Genomic DNA, 18,569 nt, shown 5'->3' with positions numbered 1-18,569 from the left:
AACTGCTATCCCATCTTTCTCCTTCCATTGTCTACTATTCTTCTTTATGAATATATCTATGCTTGTCCTCTTCATCTTCCCATTACTTGTTTTCTTCTCATTCTTTAATAATCTGATTTCCAAGCCCACCACTCAACTGAAACTTCTCTTAAATGTCAGTAAGAACCTTATACTCATAAGGTCCAAAGACCTTTTTCTTCAGTCCTCATCTTCCATGATCTTTTATTTGTTAACCCCACCAGTTGGATACTCTCCTTTCACTTCAGAGATACCACACCCTCCGAGTTCTCCTCTTAGCTCTCTCTTTATCAGCTTCTTTCTCTCCTTTACTCCTTGCTAATCTCTTATTGGAACCTTAAAAGTGACTATTTGCCATTGGTCCAATCTCAGTCCTTTTATCTGTTCATGTTATTTCACTTGGTAACCTTATTTACTCCTTTCATTTTAGCCTCTATGCATATAACTTTCAAATCTATATTCTAGTCATGTTGACTTTTTTTTCTTAGCTCTAAACTCATAGAATTATTACGGTATAAAGTCCTTCTGAGATCATCCAGTTCAGGCCCACTTGAAGCACCTCTACAAATCTAATAAAATAGTCATCCACCCACTGCTTGAAAACCTCTAATGACAGGGAAGTCACTACTAGCATTTGCTACTTTTAGATAGCTCTTATTCTTAGCATTTCTTTTTCCTATTAATTGAACTGAAATTTGCTTTTCTGCAACATGCCATTAGAGCTATTGGTCCTACATCTTCTCTCTAGGATCAAGGAAAACAAAAATCTTCATCAACTCAACAACACCTTCAAACATTTAAAGACAGTTACAGAACCACCTAAATTCTCTCACGGACAAACATCCTTAGTTCATTCAAACCTTATGACATATTACTAATAATTAGCATAATAATAGCTACTATTTATGTAGTATGTTACACATGTTATCTCTGATACACACAACAACCCTGTGAGGTAAGTTCTATTACTATCCTCCTTCTATAGATGAGGAAACTGAGGCTGAGAAAGGTCAAGGGACTTATCTATGATCACATAGCTATTAACTGTCTGAGGCAGGATTTGAACTTGTCTGTTTCTAACTTTAAGTCGCATGTGCAGTCTCAATGCCTCAAGTCAAAATCTTCTCAACATCCTCATCACTTTCTTATGTTTGTATGTTAGCTTTTAAAATTTTTTTTAAAGTTTATTGATGCACACATATATGTATGTGTGTGTATATAAATAGATAGATACAGATGTAAATAATGTAGGTTCATAGCTGTTTGCATGCTGTCTCCCCCATTAGAGTGTGACCTCCCTGAAGGCATGGTACATTTTTGTATTTCTTTGTTTCACCAGAACTTAGCACGGTGCCTGACACAAAGTAAGTGCTTAATAAACGTTTGTTGACTTGATGACTTTTAGCAGTTATCCCAGCCTTGTAGCCTGTTCTCATGTTATTGTTTTCTATATACTCTATTCCCAAATAACTTAGTCTACTCCCCCAAACATTATTTTCTCCCCCTTGCTTCTATGCTTCTCCTCAAATTATTCCCTATGCCTGAGATATCTACCCTTTTCTTCTTCACCTGTTGAATTCCTACTAACCAAGCAATTATTCAATCAACAAGTTTTTCTTAAGCTCCTACATTCTTTCAGGCTTTATGCTAGGCATTTGGGAAAAAATAGCAAGAATGAAACAGTTCCTGCCCTCAAGGAGCTTACCTTCTATAGGAGGAAAGAACATTTACAGTCTTGATGTATACAAGGTAATTTAGTATGGAAGCACTAACATCTGGGGCTGGGGTGTGGCTCTTAGGAAAGATTTCATGTAGGAGAGTGTCAACTGAGCTGAGGGAGCTTTGAAGGAAAGATTCTAAGAGGTAGAGGTGAGGAGGGAGCACATTCCAGGAATGGGTAAAGAAACATAGGATGGCATGTTGTCTTCTAGGAACAACAGCAAAACTGCTTTGACTGCATTGAAGAGTGTGTGGAAGGAAGTAATATATGAGAAAGCCAGAAAGTAATTTAGTGCCAGATAATGAAGGGCTTTAAATAGAATTTGTATTTAATTTCCGAGGCAATAGGGAGCCAGTAGAGTTTAATAAGCAGGGGAAGTCCATGCTCCTATGCTTTAGGAATATCATCATTTAGGCATTGTAGTACAACTTAGATGTCACTTTCTCTTGTCTAACTTTTTTCTTCAACCATTATTTCCTTTATTCACAATTTTCTAGTGTACTTATCCTGTTATGTTATCTAACACAGTTATAATGCTTCTGTCTTATCTCTGTTAGCCTATAAGCCGTACAAAGAAAAGGCTTCGATTTGTATCTTCACCATTATCAAAGGTCTTTTCATGTAGTAGGGATTTCATAAAGGTTTAGTAAATAAATTTGTTGCATCAATAATAGCAATAATACTACTACTATACTACTAACTATAACAACTCACATGTATATTGTATTTTAAAGTTTTCTAAATATAACCTTGAGAAGAAAGTAAAAACAAATATCATTATCCTTATTTTCCAGATGATGAAAGTTAGTGCTAGGGCAAACCAACATGAAAAGGATCCTTTTACATGATGAAAGCACAAGATTGTAATAATCTAGAATTAACTTTAGCAGGGGTTCTTAGCCTGAGGTCTGTGAACTTTTTACCAAACATATTTTGAATCACATTACAATATAATTGGTTTTCTAACACTCTATCTACTGTGTTGCCTTAGTACCTCTGTTCAAAATCTCAGCATCCTCATCATTTTTGCTTGTATGTGTTCCATCCTGAAAGAAAAAAAATAAAGAAATAAATGTTTTATTGATATACACATATATTTATATCTGCATATAGGTATATGTATTTATATAGATATATTAGAATACTGCATATATCATATGATATATAATATACATTATCATATAATTAGAATGTGACCTGCTGTATATTATTTTATTATATTGTTCATGTAATCTTATGTGTTATATTTTATGCATTCAAGTACATTTTTTTCTATGATGAATAGTTTTCATAAGGTTTCAAAGGGGTCCCTGACTCATAAAAGAAATTAAGAATACCTGCTTTAAAGGAATAAAGAAGGGGGATCCCCTGCTATATTATTGTGCGTCTTCTTGCCTTTTTGACTACTTACTGTATATGTTTTTCTTATATTGGGACTTACATTTGAGAGTAATATCCAGAAAATAACAGAATCCTCATGAAGTGAGATTCAAACTTCATTTAGAAGTTTACCTTATCAGACTTTTAGTGATCTTCCTTCACACTTAGCAATAACTAAATAGCATTCCTTTTAGTGATTTGGGGGTGAGAAATGCTGTTAATGAAACTGTGTTGCTAAGGCCCTACAGCTTTCTCTGGGTAGCAGACAATGGGCCCCATATATCCTCTAGCTAATGAACTGGGAGGAGGACTGTAATGTACAACTCAAAGGTGAGATTGTCTACCTGAAGCCAAAACAACCAATTTAGCAAATTGCAAATGTACTCCCTCCAAAGATATGTCAGTTTAATGAAATACACACACTGCTTCTTTAGCATGGCATTACTAAAAGGCCTTGTTAAAGGACTGAATTTCCCACTAATTTTATTTTGTTTCTTGGTTTGGGGCCATGAGGTCACACAACCTGAGGTATTTTCCAGTAGGATGGAGCTAACAGAGTCACAGATGGGATTTCATTTATTTATTTGTTCTTTGGTCAGATGCATTTTGGGGACATTTGTTAATACCATTCTAAGCAATGTGTATATATTACAGCTCTCCATGGGCCTAAATTTGTGCCTTCATTAGCAATGTTAACATCTACAGAAACTGGACACTTGCATTAATCTGGATTTTGTATGGGGGTGGGGACAGTGGGAAGCATAAAAGGACACAGCATGATGTTTTAGTCAATCCCAGTTAATTTCTAATTTCTCATTCCTTTCTACTTGAATTTTCTTTTAGAGAAGAAAATAAAGTCTGAGTTTGGGGAGGATCCCATCTGTCTGAAGTTCTCATTTAAGTTATAATATTGCCTAAAGGAAATATTCAATTATAGTTGTGGAATGGCTTAAAACAATGAATTTGTGCTATTCTGTAATCTTTAGGTGAGTTTCTTTATAAAAATACTTGATTTAATTATTTTTCTATTACATAGATTTATGTTAGGTTACCAATTTGGAAGTAATGGGGGTTATGGAAAGGACTTTAAAATTTTCACTATAGGATTGAGCTGAAACATCCTTTCCAGACTTATATAAAGGTAAATGAAAGTGGTAAAACACAGTTCTCCACAATGAGAACATCATTCTTAGAAGAGTCACTTAGAAAAACTTGACCTGCTCATTCAGAATGAATTGTCAAAAGGTGATCATGGCTACTACTTTTGTGGCTACCTCTTTTAGAAAGCACCCTAGCATATCCAGGATGGCCTGCTAGCACAGGTTCTTTGATCTGTTTTTCTAAAGGAAAGACAGTTTCAAAGGGTCAACAATCTTACTTTAAATAAGTAGAAAGAAGTGAGTATCCAAGAAATGATTCAATAAACCCATATACAACTGTCTAAACCAAATAATACAGCCACTAGATACACCTACATACACCACTAGACCTGGAGAGCAACAATATGTGAGTAGTTTGGGGGGGGAGGCTCTTAATAAACAACTACCCAGAGTTTGGTCCAGGGAATCAAAAGGTCCTTCTCATGACTGCACCCCCAAAGCAAAATGCCACCTCAAGAAAATGTAACAAAGACTTGATCCTTGATTGACTTAGAGCCATAAGGCATGAAACCTACTGACTTAGCACAGCTGTGAATTATCAGGGTTCAAAGGCAATTAATCCTTCAGATGTTTATAATTTAGCCCAAGCCTGGGAAACTGAACTCCAAAAAGAAAATAACAAAAATCCCACTTTATTTGGGCTTACACTACACTCCCTAAATCCCAACACACATAAGGGGCAATTTTCAAATAATGGCCATTATTTTTAAATTGGCAATCAGTGCTGAATATACAAACACCTAATGACAGACTTGTCAAATCTGAGTTGGAAGGGGTACCAGAGGTTGTCATTCCATTTAAACTATGCAACAATTCCCTCTATACTACACCCAAGTATTAATGGGGAACTTGCTATCTTTTGAAGAATCCCATTCAATTTTGCTTCTTCTCAAAAAAAAATTTAGGGGTTGAGGCATTAGTAGCCAGGAGAAATGTTTCACTTAGAAAGTTTTGAAGCAAAACAAAGAATTCTAATAGGTAGGGATGAAGGATGGGGTATGTTCCAGATATAGGGAACAACCTGTTAAATCACTTAATCAACAAGCATTAAATAAATATGTACTATGTGCCAGACACCATGGTACCATGACACATAGACAAACAGTTCTTGACAACAAGGAGCTTATATTCTAAAGGGGGATAATCATGTGCATAGCACATATATAAAGTATGTGTATGTGTGTGTATGCATGCATATGTATATATACACAAGCATATATGTACACACATATTTTATATATATACATATACATGCATACATGTAAATATATATTCATACACACACAGGGTATCACAAAAATCGGTACAATTTTAAGCTTTGTTGTTGTTGTTGAGTCATGATCAATTCTTTGTGACCCCATTTGGGGTTTTCTTAGCAAAGATACTGGAGTCTACCTGTCTACCTGTATTAGAAAGCACCCTAGCATACCCAGGATGGCCTGCTAGCACAGGTTCTTTAATCTGCTTTTCTAAAGAAAAGACAGCTTCAAAGGGTCAACAACCTTACTTCAATTACAGATAAGTAGAAAGAAGTGAGTATCTAAGAAATAATTCAGTAAACCCATGTACAAGTCTAAACCAAATAATACAACCACCTACATAAACCACGAGACCTGGAGAGCACCAATGTCTGAGTAGTTAAGGGGGCTCTTAATAAATGACTATCCAGAGTTTGGTAGCTTCTCTAGCTCATTTTACAGATAAGGAAACAGAGGAAAAGAGGGTTAAGTGACTTGCCCTGGGTCACATAGCTAGTAAGTGTCTGAGGACAGATTTAAATTCAGGAAGATGAGTCTTCTTGACTCTAAGCCTTGTATTCTATTTACTGCATAATCTAGCTATTTAGCTACTAAAACTTAAAGCTATCTGTCTTGTAGGGTTTCCAAGAAGTCAGTGCAATTTTAAGCTATCAATGCTTGTACAACCCTGTAGAAGACATAAAAAGCAGACACAACAAGGTTACTGAATGGGATGTCACTACCAGCTGGGAGGAACAGAAAAGTCAATTATAGCTTTGAAATGACTTAAAACAATGAATTTGTGCTGTTTCAGAACGTTTAGTCAGTTTCTTTATCTAGAAATCCTACAGAAGATAATTGTGAGCTCATCCTTGACTAAAACCAGGGTTTCTAAGCAGTAGGAGTGAGAAGGATGAGCACTTTAGGTATGGAGAATCATAAGTACAAAGGCATGGAAAAAGGAGGTGGTATGTCATTTAAGAATAGCTAAAAAGACAGTTTGGTTGAACCAAAGAATTCAAGAAGGGGATTAATGGTTAATAAGATGGAAAAAGGTAAGTTGGAGCCAGGTTTTGGAGAGCTTTAAAATTCTAACAGAGGAGCTTCTATTTGACACTCGGGTCAACAGGGAACCATTGGAATATACTGAGTATTTATTTAGTGATGTGGCCAGATCTGCACTTCAGAAAAATCACTTTGGCAGCTATAGGGGCTAGAGTAGGGAGAAAAATGAGACAAGTAAACAATTGGGATGCCACTGCAGTCATGTAGAAAAAGTGATGAAGACTGGATGTAGGGCTGTAGCTGTGTGAATGGGGAAAGGGCGACCTCTATGAGAAATGTGGACACAGAATGACAAAACTTGGTATCCAAATCATGGGCTACATGGGATGAAGGAGGGTGAAGAGTTATGGATAATAACAAAATTGATAACCTGAGTGACTGGAAGAATGATGGTGCCCACAACAGTAATAGAGAAATTCTGAAGAGGGTTTTTTTTGGTGGGGGAGGGAAGATAATGAGTTCTGATTTTGATATATTGAGTTCAAGAACCCCATGAGGTTTCCAACCTGAAATATTCCCTATGAAGTTATAGGCACACAATTGGAAGAGAGTAGGGCTGGTTGTGTAGATTTGGAAATAATCTGTATAGATATGATACTTAAACTTATGGCTGCTCATAAGATTCCTGAGTGGAAGAACATGAAGAGAAAAGAGGAGAGGGCCCAGAGCAGAGTTTCGTTGTGTATCCATAAGCAATTGGTGTGACATGGATGGTGAGTGAACCAAGGATATTGAGAAAGAGCACTCAAATAAATAGGTGGAGAATCAAGAAAGACAATGCTATGAAAACCCAGCGAGGAGGGAGTGCCCATGTGATCAATTGTGTCAAATACTACAGAGGACCTGAATGATGAAGATAAAGCCTGTAACCCATTTGAAATCCTCCAAAATGTTTTTCATGCTACCTTTTATTGCCATTATCACATATCTTCCATCTTTGATTTTAAAAGTTGATTTTTAAATCTAAATATATATTCAAAATCTAAATATATTTAAATTTTCTTCATTGAGTTTAGTTTTGTTATGTTTGGTTACCCCCCCTCTAACTTATTTTCAATCCTCACTGCCATCAAATGTGCTAGTTTTCTCTCATAAATTTGTTCTAAATGTATAGTTAATAAATATAACATCTAGCCTTCATTCACATAATTGATAGAAAAATTAAATGGCAAAAGGTCAGTGTCTTCCTGAAGGAAGGCTTCTGGCACATCTTCCCTCAGTCCTATGCATTCATCTATTTTATCATACATATTTCCATCCCAATCCTGAAATCATTCTCCTTGGAAGAAAGTCAACCAACCCACAAAGAAGTAAAATACAGGTTGAATAGTTCTTCCTTCTTTGCATTGTCCATTATCACTGCTTCATCTGCTCCAAACAACAGTCCTATCCCTTATGTGACTTTCCTTTCGTTTTATAACACAACTTTACATTCTTTGTTTCCTTAGCTTTGTTTACCAGCCTTCATTCATTTTGAGATTTATCAAGTCCAAAATTATTCTTATGGAACCATGTCATTCTTTTCTATTCGTATTTTGCTCTCTGCCCTTGCTTCCATCTTCCATATCCCTTTTAGATTTCAGTTGACTATTGAAGACTCTAGGCAGCTCCATCAATTTGTTTAGCTTCTCCTACGCTTAGTATGCAGGGGAATTGTTTCTGTATGTGTTTTCAGTCTCCTTTTTTCTTAAAAGCTGCCTATTCTCTTTCCCTTTTACCATGTTAACAATAACAATATCTCATCTTTCTATATTAATTTGAGATGTGCAATGCACTTTCCAAATGTTATCTTGACCCCTATTACAATCTTGTAATATAGATACTATTGCTATCCCATTTTGAGAGAAGGAAATTGAAACTGAAAGATGTTAAGTGAAGTTTGCCCAGGATCACATAGCCTCTAAGGCAGGTTTCAAACTCTGGTCTTCTTGAATTCAGCACTCTACCTACTGTGCCAACCAGCTGTCAGAATTTTAAGTAGTGTAATCCCATCTTCCTTTCCTAAACTCTTAGAAATCACCTCTCTCCAAATCTAGGGGGCACATCAGATTTTTCTTTTCTTCTTTATCATAAATTTCAAGATGAAGTGATCACTTACTTCTAAGATTTCCATCATCTCTGCTTCCTTCTACTTTGTTGATAATTTAGTCCTGACTAACAGTTTTTTTTAGCATTTCTTTATGTGTTGAAAATAATGATATTATAATTTTAGAGAAACTAAGAATTTTTTGGAAGGAGATCTTCTGCAGCTGTTCAGATGGATGAAATTCCCCTCTCTCCCTCCACATTTCTGATCAATTATTTCCTCCTTCTTTCCAAGTGATATAAGGTATAATTCCATGACAATATTGCTTCTGTTTCCCCTTCCATTGAATTTTACTTAAATGCTTTCAAACATGTCTTCCCCTTTCAGTTCTTGACATTACAGACCAATTATTGCTTCTTGATCAGAGGTAGCAATAACATGCTCTTAAGAGACTAGGATATATTCATGTTGGTTTGCATCTGTGGAGAGATGACTAGGACACATGATAAAGAAAATGAAACCCATTAACTACAATGGCTAAAAAAAAAGTGAACCAGAGAAAGTATTATGACTTCTCTTTTAGGAATTATATTTACTTTATGTTTCATTCATTACAAATTTACAAATAAATCATTACATTTATACAAAACATCAGGTAGAACCATATTCAATGAACATAACAACTAATTGCCTCATAGCCATATCCTTTTACCTGAAAGCTCCATTGCATATAGGGCTAACTTCATTTAAAAATGGAAAAAGGAGGGAGTAGAAACAGGACTTCTGTGGGGCTCTGGCTTCCACCTCCCCCAATTCATGTAAAAGGTAACTCTGAAGAAATTTTGAAGCTACAGAACCCAAAAAATGACGCAGAGAAGCTAACCTCTTGCTGAGGACAACCCAGCAGGCCAGCAGGGAGCCAACAGCACAGAGCTCTGGAAGCCATGCCCAGCCCACCTTGAGACAGAGATTTTAGCCCCAGGGCAGGCCTGACCAACCACTGGCTGGAGGGACTTCAGATCACCAGCAGCTGTGGCAGTTTCCAGAATTATTAACACATAGATGCTAAGGACAAAGTGAGAGGTCAGTGCAGTGAGCACTTAGGGACCTGGGAATTCTGAGTGCTATCTGACTTCTGAGGTGCCATGGCCCTGCAGCTGCAGCCATGGCTGCTTCAGCTCCTGGCCTGCAGATTGTAGGGCGACCAAGAGACCAGTCTGAGGGGTAATCGCTCTTGCTTTAACCTGCTTGGATCTGGATTGCATTCTGGGGTGGAGGTCCTGGGGTGTGTGTCCAGCTTGCCAGAGTGTGTGGAGGCTTCAGAAAGGGCCCCCAACTAATACCTTCAGCAGCTGAGAAAACCCCAGCAATTGGGATGAAGCTCCCCTGCCTGGTAGCAGAGTCCTACTGTGGCAAAAAGCCCAAAAGTCAAGTAACTGAGTGAAAAAATGAGCAGGTAAAAGAAGCAAATCAAGTAAAGCAATCCAACATTAGACTCCTATTTTGGGGGCAAAAAGGATCAAAACATGGAACAGGAGGAAGACAGTGAAGTCAGAACTCCTCCACCAAAAGCTTCCAAGAAAAATACGAGCTTGTTACAGGCTATAGAGGACCTTAAGAAGGATTTTGAAAAGCAAATAAGAAAAGTGGAGAAAAAAATTGGGAAGAGAAATGAAGAATGATACAAGAAAATTATGAAATGAGAGTCAACAACCTGACTGAAGAAAATAACACCTTAAAAAATAGACTACCTCAAATGGCAAAAGAGGCTCAAAAAGGCAATGAGGAGAAGAATGCTTTAAAAAGCCAAATTTGCCAGATGGAAAAAGAATTTCAAAAGCTCCCTGAAGAGAATCATTCCTTCAGAATTAGATTGGAGCAAATGGAAGCTAGTGACTTTATGAGACATCAAGATACTATTAAACAAATACAAACAAATAAAAAAATAGAAGGCAATGTGAAATATCTCATTGGAAAAACCACTGACCTGGAAAATAGATCCAGGAGAGATAATTTAAAAATTGTTGTACTACCTGAAAGCCATGATAAAAAAACAACAACAACAACATATAAATCATCCTTCAAGAAATCCTCAAAGAAAACTGCCCTGATGTTTTAGAACCAGAGAGCAAAATAGAGGTTGAAAGAATCTACCAATCACCTCCTAAAAAAGATCCCCAAAAGAAAACTCCTAGGAATATTATAGCCAGGTTCCTGAATTCTCAGATAATGGAGAGAATATTACAAGCAGCCAGGAAGAAACAATTTCAATATTGTAGAAACACAATCAGGATAATACAGGATCTGGCAGCTTCTACAATGAGGAATCAAAGGGCTTGGAATATGATATTCTGGAGGGCAAAGGAACTGGGATTAAAGCCAAGAATCACCTACCCAGCAAAACTGAGTATCATGTTTCAGGGGAAAATATGGTCATTCAGTGGAATAGAGGACTTTCAAGCATTCTTGATGAAAAAAACCAGAGCTGAATAGAAAATTTGACATTTAGATGCAAGAAGCAAGAGAAGCATGAGAAGGTAAACAGGGAAAAAACTTATCAAAGTTGAACTATTTACATTCCTATGTGGAAAAATGATCATTGTAACTTATGAAACTTTTCTCAGTATGAAAATAGTTGAAGGGAATGTGTGTGTGTGTATGTCTATTTAGGAGGGTATATGGGTATATAAATACATATGTGAATGTATATATATATATATATATATATATGTTTACAGGTATACATAGATAGAGGGCACAGGACCAATTTAATAGGAAGTGATGAGACTTAAAATGTGAAATTAACAGGTGAGAGAGGAATATAATGAGAGGAGATGGGGAGAGACAGAATGGGATAAATTATCTCATATAGAAGAGGCAAGGGAAAATGGTTACAATGGAGGGGAAGAATAGGAAGGCAAAAGGAAATGGGTCAACCTTATTCTCATTGAATTTGGCTTAGGAAGGGAATGACATAGGCACTAAATAGGGCATCTCACCCTACAGGAGAGTAGGGGGCAAGGGGATGAGAGGGGGGACGATGGAAGGGAGGGCAGGCTGGGGAGGAGGACAATTGGAAGCACCCACTTTTGAAAAGGGACAGGATCAAAGTAGAGAATAGAACAAGTGGGAGGTGAGATAGGAGGGAGGGAAATATAGTCAGTCTTTAAGAATATATCCACTATGGAAATGTTTTGCACAGCTACACATGTACAACCTATACTGAATTGCTTATCTTCCCAGTAAGGGTGGGTGATAAGGGAGGAAGGGAATGAATTTGGAATCCAAAATTTTAAAATCAAATGTTTATATGTAAAGTACATATATATATACATATACATACATATATATATATACTATTATTAATATTATTTTACACGTAACTGGGAAATAAAATGTACAGGTATTGGAGCATAGAGATCCACCGTGCCCTACTGGAAAGTCGAAGGGGGTATGGGAGAATATATGGGAGAGAGCATATTTGAGGAGGGGATATCCAGTGGAATCGCTCTTTTGAGGCGGTGGGTAGGGGAAAAAAGGGGAGAACATTTGTAACTCAAAATCTGGCTGAAATGAATGATGTAAACCAGAAGTTAATAAAGCATTTGATTTGGAAAAAACAAAACAAAACGGAAAAGGGAATTAAATTGCCTGCTTAAGGCTATGGCCTCTGCTATACAACTCCCTCTATCAGGATTCATGAACTGTGAACAATTAAGTTCCTGTCTAGATACTTGTTATTCTGTAGACAACATAATCAGAGAATGAGAATGTCCACTTTTCATCCAAATGGCTCATCCACACTTGACCAGTTACTTGTTTGACCTTGCTTTTTATACTTGTGGAGTGATTTTTTTATTAGCATCTAAGTTTAAAATCACTTGGATTGTGAAAAGTAATATTGGCAGCACTTCTCACTATATAAAATTAGTCTTATTTCCAATAGGATTGCTTTTGAATCTGTCAATCTGAGTGTAATAAGTGCCAAGTGCTACTGTCAAGCCCACTGTTGTAATAAAGCAGATGCTAAAATTATTGCCATGGAAGGAGTATAGTTTGACTTGGGGTGGGGGTTAATCTGTATCTCCATCTTCTGTCACTTAATTTGGAATTTAGAATGAAAAAATGTTTTTTGCAAATCCATTTTTACTGATTAGTTTCAGCACTTGTCTTACTATGCTGAAGATAATGGCATTTAAACTTCCCTGGTCATTCATGAGCTAGAGATTTCTGGGAGCTGACTACTTGAGTGAAAACACTGAAACTCAAAAGTATATCAGGATGGGCATGGATGTCTGCTCTTGAGCAGAGAGAATCTGGTAAAACATGGATTTTGTGTGTGGGAAATTCTCTTTGGACCTAAGCTTATGAAAGTTGGGTGTGGTACAAGTTTCATCAGCACAGTTTAGAGACAAGGTTTGGTTTGTCTTGCAGAATTTGACTTTTTGGGACTCAGCCCCAATAGCTAAACACTATTCTTTTGCATCCTTCCATATAATACAAAACATTAGCAGTATGAAGGAGTGATTGTGACTTTGGTAATTGGAGATTTTATGGAAGAGTCTTTCATTTTATGTTGAAAAAATGATTTCATGTCTTTTAAAAATAATTTTAAAATTAGGTTGTTTTCCTGGTTGCTATTTATTTTTACTTGGTTTTTCTAGGGATTATAAAAGAGTTAGATGGGGGTGGCTAGTGGCACAGTGAGTAGAGCACCTGCCCTGTAGTCAGAAGGACCAGAGTTCAAATCTGAACTCAGACACTTAACACTAGCCCTGTGACCTTGGGTAAGTCACTGAACCTCAATTGCCCTGGCCTTCCCCCCTCCAAAAAAGTCTAAAAAATAAGGGGGGGGTGGCCAGGTGGCTCAGCAAGTAAGAGCACTGGCCCCAGTGTCAGGAGGACCTGGGGATCGAATCTGGGCTCAGATACTTAGCACCACACCCAGAAATAACTGGCTGTGTAACTTTGAGCAAGTTCCTTAACCCCAATTGCTTAAAAAAAAAATTAAAGAGTTAGATAAAAGTGAGTTCATCTTATTAATCACTCAATTACTGAGAATTCTAGTGCTCTATCTCTTTTATGCATCTCCATAACAATGATAATTGATACTTATCATTCCTCAAATTAATAAACATCTGAAAACAAAGATAAACAAAATGGAACAGATCTGGTGACATTTTCATAGTAACTTATTCTCATCGTCAGTGACAATACTACCCATCTTTGAATTCTACCTCCTCAGGAACCAATGTACTATGACTAGAAGAAGGATTGGCATTAAGAAGACAAATTCAGGAAGAGTAGCAAGATTTGACCAAGTACATATGGAAGAACTTTAGGCTGAAAATGACCTAGTTTTAAAGAAAGCAGGAAAAAAGGGGGGAAGACTCCAAAATAATGGGACAGGATCCCTAATGCCTGAAAAACTGCTAAAAAAGGAGAAGGTATCAGCCATGACTGATTTGTGCTTTCCCCATTATGATACAATCTTTATGAAAACAGTCTGTTTACACATACAAGATATTTCAATGAAAACAAGAGACAAATACAAGATGATTTTCACATATGATTTTCTATAGCAGACCAGACTAAATCTTCACAGTTTCACCAAGGACTGAGAGGTACACAGAACATTCAATTCTACCATGCCTATTGTTAACTGATTTAAGAGAAAAAAACAAACAAATGTTTTGCTTAATAGAATAACAAAGGGGCAGCTAGGTGGCACACTGAATAGATAACTGGCCCTGGAGTCAGGAGGACCTGAGTTCAAATCTGGCCTCAGACACTTGAGGCAAAAAAATAGCCATGTGACCTTGGGCAAGTCACTTAACCCCAATTGCTCCCCCCCCCAAAAAAAGCAAAACAAATTAATAGAATAACAAGAAGCTTTGAAGTCTTGAAACTTGTGTTTCCGACACCTACATTAACATTTTATAAGAGTCGTTCACAGATAAGACCATAGAAATAATTTTGGTTAATGATCCATTGTGTATTAACTTTAAGCTAAGTGTATAACAGAATCACAGAATATCGGTTTTGTTGTGGCCTTGGAAAACACACGCACACAAACATTCACATATATGTAGAGCCATACATACATATCTTTTTGTGCATGTTTATTTCTTTAGTGTCTAAGAATACATACATATATGCACAAATATTCATTTAAAGCATCACATTAGGAAAAGGTACACTTTACAACATGATTTTTTTACTCATCTCATGCAAATTCTCCTTCCCTAGTTGGACTTCTGACATAATCTCCCCAACCCAGAGTTGGTCCCAACACAGGGACCTCAGAGTTCTTGATACTGAGATGATAGGATCATAGGCTTTGAGTGGAAAGAGGCCTTAGAATTTTGAACTCAACATTCCTCATTTTTTTGTATGAGGAAACTGAGACCCAGGGAGGCAGATACTTGCCTAAGGTCACACAGGTATCAAGTGACAGAGCTGGAATTTGAAGCTTTAGTTTCCCTTTTTTATTATCTTCCCCCCCTAGAAAGTAAGCTGAAGGACAAGATTGTCTTTCTTTTTCACTATATTTGTATACCTAGTACTTAGCACAGTTCCTAATATATCATAAGTGCTTAGTAATGCCGTTTGTCTGTCTGTCTATCTATATTCATTTACCTATCTATCTACCTATCTATTGATCTATCTATATGTCTGTTTGTTTTCTCATGAAATAAAAGTCCTTTCAAAGATAAAAGTAATGGAAACACAAAGACTTTGGGAAATATATGCCCACACCTATTATACCTTCCTCATGCCTCACTGATCGATTACCCCTTCCCCCCAGTCATTCATAAGATGTATTAGAAACACATGTTACATTTTAGAGTACCCTATTGGTTCTAAAGTGTGATTGTTGAATGTTCTAAAATAGAATTCCCCCCTTGCTATATTCTCTCTACACTCATTGCAGAATGGCACCCTTTAAGGGAACATCTTTTTGCTTACTTCTTTCATTGATCTTTTTACTTCAGAGGCTCCTAGACCTAGGAATTATATTACTATTGGCATAATACACCTCCTTACTCCTTCCCTTAATTCTGTACCTAGCCAGATCAGAGGTTGAGGCAAAAGGATTTTTTCCCCTATCCTATCTCTACTATGTCATGTTAGTATTAATCAAACTTAAAAACTAGCTATTTATCATGGTGTATGGACACATAGACTGTTGTGTTAAACAAAGGTTGCTTTATAATATTCTATTGTGCTGTTGGTTTAAGGATCTTATTTTCATTTCCTGTCATAATAGAAATTGACATTTATGCCATGATTTATAGTTTGCAAACACTTTAGCCTTTTAAATTTTTAGGAGGTAAGTACTACAGGTATTAATATTTTCATTTTGCAAAAAGGGAAGCTGAGATTCAGAGACTTTAGATAACTTGCTTAAGGTCACATGATTAGTAAATGGCAAATACATTTGAACTTTGACATTCCTGACTCCAAGGTCAATTCTCTATCCATGACTCCTGACATGTCTCTTAGTATAGTATTTACCATAATAATGTCATACAAGGTGAAAGAAGACTCTGGTTCCCACAGAACATGTTAATTAGTCTTCTTTATTTATTCCCTTAGCAGAAATCTATCTCTGTTGTCTCAGAAAGACTGAACATCAGAATCAACCAAAAAAAGACCTTTTTCCTAATTTCCTCAGAAACTCTTTACTTATAATATTCTGTCATGATGAAGACATGATAAAAAAATACCCAAACATTTTGCAATACTCAGTGACACAACCCTTGGATACCCAAAGCATCTGCGTTATCCAAAAGCAAAGCACATCCTTTCATTTTGACTATTTCCTCATTTAATATCAATAATTGGTTTGAATTGCCTATGATTTGCATCAATTTTTAAGAACAGTGGTTGCTGCAGAGTACTTGCATTTGGTATATAGAAATTTAACCTGAGTCTAAGTATAAAAAATGTAAAGAATAGATTTCAGCCATAGTTATTTTGACTATTTTAACTAATCCATTATAAGCAGGGTATTGAACATTTATTGTGTACCCATTATTAGACTAAACACTCTGGAAGGTCTCTACACTGAAGCTAGATGGCAGATGGGACTCATAGCTATAAAGTAATTAGATATTGTGGAAGGATTGTGGGCAAGGGCATACTAAGAAGATAGGGTAGAAAGCCAGAATCAATAGGTAAACTCTTATAGGACATGAAAAGTAGGAGACAGGCACAAGAGCATACTGAACCCTATATGAAGTGTCAGGAACTAGCAACTGATACTAAATTGTGGGTCACACATGTTCTATGAGTTTGCAGCATTTGATACTGATATATAGTATATAGCTTTATAATAAAAATATTTTAAATGAATAAAAAGAAATACATCAACACATTCAGTGTATCTACCCCCTGATAGGCATGGGAGCTGTAGAAACTTCTAGAGCAACATTTTCCATGTCATGTGTTTTGCTTCCAATCCAACCCTCATAGCCATCATCTGGAGAAGCAACTCCTGGGTAGAAGGAATTAGCCATCCCCACCAACTTCTAACTAAATGCAATATGCAAGGGAGGCAAGTTAGCCTACTTTAAACAGCAAGGCTCCCGGAAGGAGAGACATGAGATCCTGATGAAGATAACCCAGGATCCTGAGCTCAAGAGCATAGGGAATGGTGATGCTTCTAGCTCAGTGTGCTCTGCCATTGTCCTTGGAAGCAACCCCTATGCAGATGGCATCTTGGCAACAGTCACAGCTACTGAAATCCATAAAAATAAAATTATCATTAAAGTCCTTAGTTTAAAATCTGAAACTGATGAATTTGTGTGTGTGTGTGTGTGTGTGTGTGTGTAAATCTCATTAAAGAGGCAAAATCATTTACTATATTGCTAAACCTTAAGGATCATGAGACTTTTCTATCTGACATGCAGCTAAAACCTTCAATAGGTATCATTTCCCCCTTTAGACTGTGAGCTCCTTGAGAGTAAGTAATCTTATTTTTCTGTTTGCATCTTCAATGTTTTGCACATAAGTGTTCAATAAATACTTCTTTCATTCATTGCTGTGATCCCTCATGATCTTTATCAATTTTAGGCTCACTTAATCCCTCTTCTGTCAAACAAGCCCCAGTTCCTCTTCCATGCTGCCCATGGGAAGCTTGAAGCTCTCCTTGGATTTTCCCACTCAGATGAAACCCTTCAGCAAGTGGACATGACTAAAGAACCCGTGTCTTTGTTTGATCTCTCACTCTTTCAAGGCAATTTAAAATTGACTCTACTATCTGTCTGGATTAGAGATTGATTCCCTTGTCTGTATCCCAACCTTTACCCCTGATGTTGCAACTTTTGTTCATATACTGTGTTGAATTTTCATCCGTTTTTCACATCAGCAAGTATAAATTGGAAAGGGTTTAGATAGGCCACAAATGACCTAGGTCTTTTATTCCTGTCCACACAACTAGAGGGGAAGTCAAGCCAGGTCTATAAGCATTTAGAAGGAACATCAGCTTCCAAGTTACCATTTTCCCACATTTCTTTCTTGTCGTTAGGTTGGTCTTTCTTTTAAATTGCCTGCCCTCTGACTTTTTTCCCCCTTGGTCTTTACTTTGGTGTGTGTGTGTGTGTGTGTGTGTGTGTGTGTGTGTGTGTGTGTGTGAGTGTGAGTGTGTGTGTGTGTCCAAATGAGTATTCCTTGCCAAGATAGATTCTAGTAGTACCTCCTCCCCAAGACCCAAGAGTAAGGATCGGGGGGGGGGGATAGTATAGGTTCAAGAAAGTCCTAAAATTAATTATTAAGATAGATTTGAGAATTAGATGCATAATGAAATTTTAGAAACCAGAGAATATGAGGTATTGAATGGCAAAGGGAGACAATATAACAAGATCACAATAATAACCCATTTCTATAGTACTTTATAATATTTTAAGAGCTAATTTATCTTAATTGATCCTCAGAACTTCCTGGCATCAATAGCGCTG

Source organism: Petaurus breviceps, unplaced genomic scaffold, assembly GCF_028583685.1.
Source record: "Petaurus breviceps papuanus isolate PSGF00001 unplaced genomic scaffold, PetGlider_PUasm1.0 224, whole genome shotgun sequence".
Classification (NCBI taxonomy): Eukaryota; Metazoa; Chordata; class Mammalia; order Diprotodontia; family Petauridae; genus Petaurus; species Petaurus breviceps.
This window is presented reverse-complemented; position numbering follows the sequence as displayed.